The sequence below is a fragment of the Schistocerca americana genome, chromosome 7 (genome assembly GCF_021461395.2).
Source record: "Schistocerca americana isolate TAMUIC-IGC-003095 chromosome 7, iqSchAmer2.1, whole genome shotgun sequence".
NCBI lineage: Eukaryota > Metazoa > Arthropoda > Insecta > Orthoptera > Acrididae > Schistocerca > Schistocerca americana.
The window spans coordinates 135,798,807-135,807,876 of NC_060125.1; positions in this window are offsets into that span (position 1 = coordinate 135,798,807).

Genomic DNA, 9,070 nt, shown 5'->3' on the forward strand with positions numbered 1-9,070 from the left:
TTTACGAGAATGCTGCATCAGCACAATAATGTTCAGCAATGGTGAAGGTGCTACTGATGTGACGTTTCCAAGGAATGCATTGGTAGTCATGGCCAATTATTGTTAGCCAACGAAAAGATTCTAACAACAATTAGGAAGCAAATTTTTGTGCAGACCTAGGCGTATTTAAGTTGAGAAACGACTATTCACATTAAAAATGTAAAAGTAGAGTAAATTACTATGTCAGTGGTGTTTGTTGCAGGATTCAATCAAGAGTTGTTTACAAATGCAAAAATTTTGAAGAGTTTCTACACCGACATTAGTTTGTGCTATTCAACCTGCGTAGTTGCTAGGTAGTGTGTGGCAGTCCAAGCAGTAGGACGTAAGTGGTCGATGGAAATTACCAGCAGAGATAAAGCCAACATGCTCATAGTGCATGGAGAGTGTAGGAAGAATGCAGTTCCATCTTGTATTTGTACGGTGCATGCGACAAGATACCCTAATAGACATCAACCACCTCGGCAATTATTTACCAATGTCTTCAACCAGTTACTTGAAAGTTGTACTGTAAAAGCTAGACAACGTAACAGAAGAAAACACGTGACGACAGAAGAGGGGGAAATTAATGTTACTGCTACAGTTGCAGTTTATCTGCACATTTGGACCCGAGCAATCACACGTGGCGTGTAAGGCAAGTGCCTACACATCCTCCTACGACACAGCTTCCGTTCCTATCACACCTCTCTCCAACAAGAGCTGCATGCAACGATTGTGAAAATCGTGTTAACTTCTGGACGCGGGCATTAAGATAGGATACTCCCACTGTATCACGTATCTTGTTTAGTGATGAAGCTACATTTACCAATAATCTCATACGCACGCTAAACCCGCTGGGCAGAACAGGTTATTAGGATTGTGGAAAGGGCCAAATAAGTTTGGGGTCAGTTTCACCTTAAAATTGTAATTTATTGTAATTTAATTACACATTTACAACCAAAGCGGCACATAGCTGAACTTTTACAAGCACGAGTTTCAAACTCCAAATCTTTCACGGCTGAAAGCCTCCGAACAAGAAATCTCCAAGATCAACGAGGTAAATTTCAAGTGACTGAAAACACACTGTTACAATTACAAGTAAAATACATATATATCACAGCTAGGCTAAAAGCCTGAAGGCAAGTGTGGATAGACAAACATAATCAAGATCCAATACAAACGGATGAAGGCCCACAATAAAATTTTCAAGATTTTAAAATTATTTACCATAACCTTTCAAAGGCAGAAGTCTGCAATGTTTAAACTTGAAAAGTAATTTTAAGAATAAGGTTCCAAGGCTAAAAGCTGACAATTAATTTTCCAATATTTAAAAGTAATATAACCATAAGCCTTAAGTTTTAAGCAGCTGAAACCACACTAAAAGAAAAGACAACACAACGGCAATAACATTTCAGAAAATATCCACTTGCCAGAATTCAAATTTTTTACATAATACCAAGTAAAACCAAGAATTTTTTTAATCATTCGCTATGATAGATTATAAACAGACAATTAAACACCGGTGAGAAAGACAGTAAAGACAACATCACTCAGAAGCCTCCTGGGGGTCGGTCTACCCTCGTTCACTTAGGTGAGACAGGTGGTGAGCCCAACTACACTTGATGCGTCGGACCCCAACCAAGGGACAGCCACGGACCGACCGACAAATAACTCACTTGCCACCAGTTGATACATGAGAATTCAAACACAAAATGTTACGGGTGTAATTATCGACAATCAAATATGGATATGCCTTAAGCTGTCAAAACTACACACCGTGTTGGACAGCGACAACAGGTGAAATTACGTTAGTGGCCAAGACAGGTAACTGGAACACTAACGGCTACAAGACAGAAAATTCCGTTGGTGCAAATGAATTGTAGTCAACCAATATAGCTAATTCCACCGCATGGTGGCTAAATTTCAGCAATACAAACACTCAGTGTTGCTCACACAAAACCTCCCCAAAAGCGAACCACCGAAACGAAGCACACAACATGAATGACCGTGGCTTGGGTACTTAAAACGCCACTCATCTTTGACGTTCCGGGTAGGTGAACCACAAAGCTCGTAGCGATCGGACAGCTCCAGACGCGCTCCGAACTGTGCAGGAACCGCCAGCGTACCCAGCCAACTGCACCACGCGAAGATATCTTCCCCAATCCGCAGCAACCGACCGACTGCCCACTGACCCCTAGCCAGAAACTACATGCACGAGACCAAAGATGGTACATGGTGCAAATATCGATACGCATCGCTGCTGCCACACGTAGAAGGAGGAAGAACCACGGCATAACCGCAACAAGGGTGAGAACCCAAACACAGATGGACAGCGAAGTTCACGAAAACGCATAGTTGGGAGTGGGCACGGCTCACAATCATGGCCAGCTAAACCGCTGAAACATGAACTATTGGTATCTTGGCAATCCCTATTGGCTTTATCAGGTGGAGTATTGGCGTCCATGGAGCGTAAACGTGTGGTGTGGCATGGTGAACCATCTCTTAGGCCCATATTTCATAGATGGAGCACTGAATGTTCACAAGTATCACAGCCTCCTAACAAGTTTTCTTCCACAAATGCTATCAGACATTGCTGTGCAGACTAGGGGTAGCCTGTGGCATCAACATAATCGCTGTCCTGCCCGTAGTACGCTATTTACTACAGCATGTCCACAAAAGCTTTGTCAAAATCGTTAAAGTGGATGCAGAGGACCTGTACCTCGGCTGGTTAGTTCCTCGGATTTGACGCCTGTAGATTTTCTTCTGTGGGAAAAGCTGAAAGATGCCGATTACAATGATACACCAGCTACACCCGATGATATACTGCCTGCTCCAACGTCTCCTCAGAAATGCTAGAACGTGTGCAGCAGTCGTTCCACACCAGACTGTAAGCGTGGACTGCCGCTGCCGGTGGTCGTTTTGAGCACATACTGTGATGGGCAATTATCTAGTTACTGTTTAGAAACCGCTATACCTAGTGTATAGACTAGTGTTGTTTTTCAGTGTGTGCTATCTCTGCTAATAATTATATTTGTTATGTGTGCACATCGACCTAGCAGTTATCGATCCCGTCTGGCGTAAAATTTGCCTCCATAGCGCGCGCCTGAGGCGAGGCACGAAAAGACAGAGTGAAGACAGAGCCGCTATGAGGCGTGAGTCGCGCGTGCACTGTGCTCAGAAGCACGCTGGGCAGCACCATAAGCTGGCAACGCGTAAAACTGAGACTGTTGGTAATGGTGCTGGTGATGCTGACGTTGGTCGACCGACTCTGAGTGGACAGCATTGTTTCTGCTCACGACGGCGTTGGTTCCATGGAAAGCCTTTTTTTTTGGTGGGGGGGGGGGGGGGGGGGAGCTAAATTTCAGCCCATGCACTGTGGTAGCAACGTGATTTAATGTATTGCTGCCCCTTATTGCCTCCCCATCAAAAATGGTTCAAATGGCTCTGAGCACTATGGGACTCAACTGCTGTGGTCATAAGTCCCCTAGAACTTAGAACTACTTAAACCTAACTAACCTAAGGACATCACACACATCCATGCCCGAGGCAGGATTTGAACCTGCGACCGTAGCGGTCGTGCGGTTTCAGACTGTAGCGCCTACAGCCGCTCGGCCACTCCGGCCAGCACCTCCCCATCTGCTCCTATTCCTCGAACATATCCGCATCCTCTACACTTCCCACCACCTCGATTCACCTCACCCCCTGGTTGCTCCTCTCCTCTCCAACTCCTGCCCTCTGCCACGCCTTTACTGTTGTATCCCCCCTACATCTCTACGCCCTACATGTCCTTTCCCAGGGTGGCTTCTGTCAACTCCCCCTCCCGGATGATGCCCTCTGTCCCTCCAATTATCCCTCCTATCAACTCTGATCTTCACCCCCCTCCTTTCCTCTGTCCTTTCCCTGGGCTCCCTCTTCCCCCCCCCCCCCTTCCATCCTGTTTTCTCCCCACCTAACCTCTCTCTGCCTCCCCTTTCCCCCCCTCCCCCGAGTCCTTTTGTATACCCCTACTCTGCCTAACCCCACTCCCTTAGCTCCTTTCCCCCCTTCCCTCCACTTCATTCTTTCCTCTCCTCCCCCCCCCCCCCTTTCCTTTCTCATCAACTGTCTGGGTTCCCCTAATCTGCCCTGAGCTGTGGTGTATCATATTTGTGCCAATTTTTTTAGTGCAGTGTTCAGGTGAATGTTCAGTGTTGTTCATCTTCCAAAGTGTTGCGAACAGAAATCATGCTGTCGCTGGGTGTACATTTTATATCTCTTGCAAACAGAAACCAGACTGTCGCCGTGTTTTTTTAATTATCTGTCTATTATTTTACCTGTCTGCTTCATATGTATTTTATTAACATCATCAACCCTTTGTTCTATGTTTTAAGTTCCAAGATTTTCCGCCATGTTATCATTTAGGTCTCCGATTTTATCGCCTGTTTTTATTAGTTATTATCTTCATCTTTTTAAAACAAATTCTGCAGGCTGAAGAGCGGCATACTAAGCTGCTGCCAGCCCGCCCCCTTTGGGGGGGGGGGGGGGGAGAATCGAAACTCATTCGAAATTCTCGTCAGCTACTTCAATCTGTGTTATGGGTATTGACAGCTGAGAGTCCTGAATGATTCCCTTAGTAGTGAAATGCCCATGTTTTGATGGTTTATCAAGTGCGGTTAAGTTTTTTTTATTTTATTTACTGGACCAATTGGTTGCTTGAAGTTTTCCAGGCCATCGTTTAAATTGTCATTATGATCTGGCCTGTATTCTCTGAAGCGCGTATGGACATGCTTGTTGAGTTAACACCATCTGCTTGTGTGTTTTAGAAGCTTGTCTTTTTACTTTGTGCTCTCTCCCGGTGTGTGCAACGTTCTGCCTGAGAAGATGGGTGAGCTGGGCCTGTTGATTGGTGGAGAGTAAATGGGCTTCTACCAAGAGCGGCAGCTCATGTGTAATTAAAGGAAAGATGTGTAATCCTGCTTTAAGTATACGCCTCCAATTATAACCAACTATCTATTGATGCATTTGTAGTTGCGTGAGTGGTGGCTTAACTTTAAAACCACGAGTTTGTTTAATATTGTTTAGTGACCCTTTGTTGAACTATTGCAGAAGTTAACTCTAAAGTCATTTACTCGTCAGCTTGAATTTGTTTTAGACATTTCTATATTTAATTAAAGTAATGTTTTTATGAGAAACTTTGTCTTAAAATTTTATGCTCTGTGATTTTTTTTTTTTTCTTTAATATTTACCAAAGAATGAAACTTGCTCAGAGAGTTGTATTGTAATAAAGTCAATCATGTTTGAGAATTGTGAGCTAGTCCTTTCATTAACTGAACCTTTCCTGTGACAGCGTAAAGTTGCGCTACAATTCGCAAAAAAAAAATCGCAGACAGTATCGACTTGTGCCGCTGAATGGACGTGCAAAATTATATCATTGTACTACTCATTGTTCAGGACATACGACGTGTAAACAAAACAGCAGGACGAAATTCAGTTGAGACATAGGTGAAACACATGTACAAATATGTGTGAAATAAGTTAAATATATGTGAAATATATTTGCTCTGGAAAATCTGTGGGGAAAAATCTCCCCCAAACCGCTGAATCGATCTGAACTAAACTCGGTACACTTACTGTTATCGGGAACGAAATACTGCGGCGATAAGAACCAGAAACCTCCTACTTCGATGGCTTTACAGCGTGTATACAAGAGGAGGAGGAGGAGGAGGAAGAGATGGACAGACAGAGGAGGGGAAGAAAGATATGGACTAGTGGAGAAAGAGCAGATGGACAGAAGAGGCAGAAGCACATGGTCAGAGACAGTTGGGAGGAGCTGATTGATAGGGTATAGCAGGCAGAGAGGGGGAGAGAAGGAGATAGGCAGAGAGTGAACAAAGAGAGGACGCAGGAGAATATAGGCTAGTGCCAAAATATGTACCCCTTGCTGAGTGCTCAGCTAGTACACACACACACACACACCACACACACGCACATCTAGCTTGAAGGGGGAAACCAGATGGCGCTATGGTTGGCCCGCTAGATGGCGCTGCCGTAGGTCAAACGGATATCAACTACGGTTTTTTTAATAGGAACTCCCATTTTGTATTACCTATTCGTGTAGTACTTAAAGAATTATGAATGTGTTAGTTGGATCACGTTTTTCGCGTTGTGATAGATGGCGCTGTAATAGTCACAAACGTGTAAGTGGTATCACGTAACATTCTGCCAGTGCGAACGGTATTTGCTTCGTGATACATTACCCGTGTTAAGATGGACCTTTTTCCAATTGCGGAAAAGGTCGATATCGTGTTGATGTATGGCTGTTTGCATCAAAATGCCCAACGGGCGTGTGCAATAAGCTGCTCGGTATCCTGGACGACATCATCCAAGTGTCCGGACCGTTCGCCGGATAGTTACGTTATTTAAGGAAACAGGAAGTGTTCAGCCACATGTGAAACGTCAACCACGACCTGCAACAAATGATGATGCCCAAGTAGGTGTTTTGCTGCTGTCGCGGCTAATCCGCACTTCAGTAGCAAACAAACTGCGCGACAATCGGGAATCTCAAAAACGTCGGTGTTGAGAACGCTACATCAACATCGATTGCACCCGTATCATATTTCTATGCACCAGGAATTGCATGGCGACGACTTTTAATGGCGTGCACAGTTCTGCCACTGGGCACAAGAGAAATTATGGGACAATGACAGATTTTTTGCACGCGTTCGGGATCACTAAACAATAGAAATAAATGGTAATAAATGCTAGTCTGATGATGTGCAACTAATAATATTGTGAAACAGTTAAATTACACAATTACAATAGCACATATTTGCTGATATGTTCGTAATACTAAATATTATAACTAAGCTTTTTCATGTTCCGACGTGTTTTTTCACCACAGTGGTGAAAAACAGTATAACGGCTGAGTTCTTACGCAAGTAAAATTTCTGAAGCGTACATGTATCGAATTTACTATGAAAGTGGTAGAAACATGTAAGATGTAAACAACCCTGACGGAATTACATAGTCAATTTCATAAAACGAGTAACAAAATAAGGTGTTTGCAGTTCCAGGATGGAAATTTGTATCAAGGCACTCAGTATCCTGTTGTGTTACTGCATTATTAGTACTGTAACCTTCCTCCAGTGTCCCTAATTACCTCAAAAATTCTCTTCAGCATAGACTTTGTAGTTCTTGCAGTGAAATTGCCGCGCACTCTTCTCATATCGCTCTCTTCAGGTTACATATGACCTTAAATTATCTGCCATTGAGATTAACACACCTTGCAAGTATACCCCGTAGGTTTCCCATGGAGTTCATATCTGGGCTACGTGCAGGCCAGAGGAAGACATTGATATCTTGACCTCTAAACCACTTTTCGGTTGCACTATAAACATACAAAGGTACAGTATCTTCTTGAAACTTTAGACTTTCATCCTATAGGATCTCATACAATCTAATCGACTCCGCCTCTAGCGTCTCATTATACGTGTTAAAGTTCATTCTGGTGTTCATCCAAGCTATGCGTGATTTATCTTTAGAGCAGAAGGCTGCCTCCCACCACCAAAATTTCTGCTCGTTCTTACCTGCTGCTCTGTTCTCTTATCATGCCCATAATACTGAAATCTGAACAGCCCATCTAAATTAAACTTATTCCTTATTCTCATCTCTGAAGATCAGTTGATCACTTTCCTTTTTTCTTTTTTTTTTTTTTTAGTTTAGAGTAGGTTTCTGCAGTTCTGCAAAATTTGTCCTACAGGCCTGCTAGTTACTGATAACTGTAAGTCAGCAGAAAGTTGCGAAAAATAACGGCTTTTGATTCCTGCTTTGCGCAAAAGTAACCGTTTTGATGCCTCAGACGCATTTTGCCTGTGTTTTCCGTTCTGTGCATATCGCGCGCCCCAACTGACCATATTATCGAATACTGTACTTCGACGGTTAGAATTCTTTGGGCATTAACGTTTATGGAGTCCCGTTTCCTTGTACGCACCGATTTTTGGTTTTTCATCTCGTGATAACTGTTTACCATGTGGCCTTGCCACAATCGTGGCTTATGTACGCAACATACACTGTTAATAATGGTTTTTATTTTTTATCTGCAGTAAACACACGTATGCGCACATCAACATCGCACAGAGCTGGCTGACTTCATGTCGAATTCCACCCTCTACCACATGAATCGTTGATGTATTTATGAGTATACTGTATCTCATACTATTGCATATACACTGTGCATAACTGTTCCATCCGCCAATTTTAATTTCCCCACGATTATCGATGCCTTCATATTGAGTTCCACTAGCGTATAACACGTATTATCTTCTAGGTTCAGGTGCGATAGTATTTTTGTAACGGTAAACAAACTAAAATAGAATTCTGTAATTACAAGAATGAAAATAGCAGCGTCTAAACTGTCTGTTCAGGTAATTTGGAGAGTAACTCAGCAATCAGACGTTGGATAGGGTAAAGTAAGGAGCACAGGTAACCCCTAATTCACGATCACGTTAAAAACACGCTTACCTGACGTGATCTACAACATGGATTCACGTAGGTTTCCAAGATGGTTCCGCATAACTGAAATGTTTAGTGACAGCTTATTTGGTTAGCCTATTTCCACCTTCTAAATCTGGGATTTGTAGGGTACATTCCCGAAACTGAAAAATCATTCGCAGATTATTAATTACGCTTTGCGACTGTGATGACAACGACTTCTTGTCGAAATATCTTATCACTGAGATACGCTGTGCGCCATTCTTATCACTATCACGAGCTGGCTCCATTCAAGAAATCCATTGTTTTTGTGCTGAAATACGCCTTCTCATGTTGTCACAATCACGTGCTGGCTCCATTCAAGAGATGTACTGCTGTCTGCGCAAATCATGACTTCATCAAATTCAGATATCATCTAATCTGAATTTTTCAATAATAAAGAGAACAATAGACGTCTGAAGTAGCCCGCTTCCAAGAACTGCAACTACGTGGGAAAGAAAACGTCTCTGTAGGAACTTTCCGGACATTAGTACGATGGAATTTGTCGGAACAAAACAACTGCTGTCGCTACCAAACCAGCTACGAC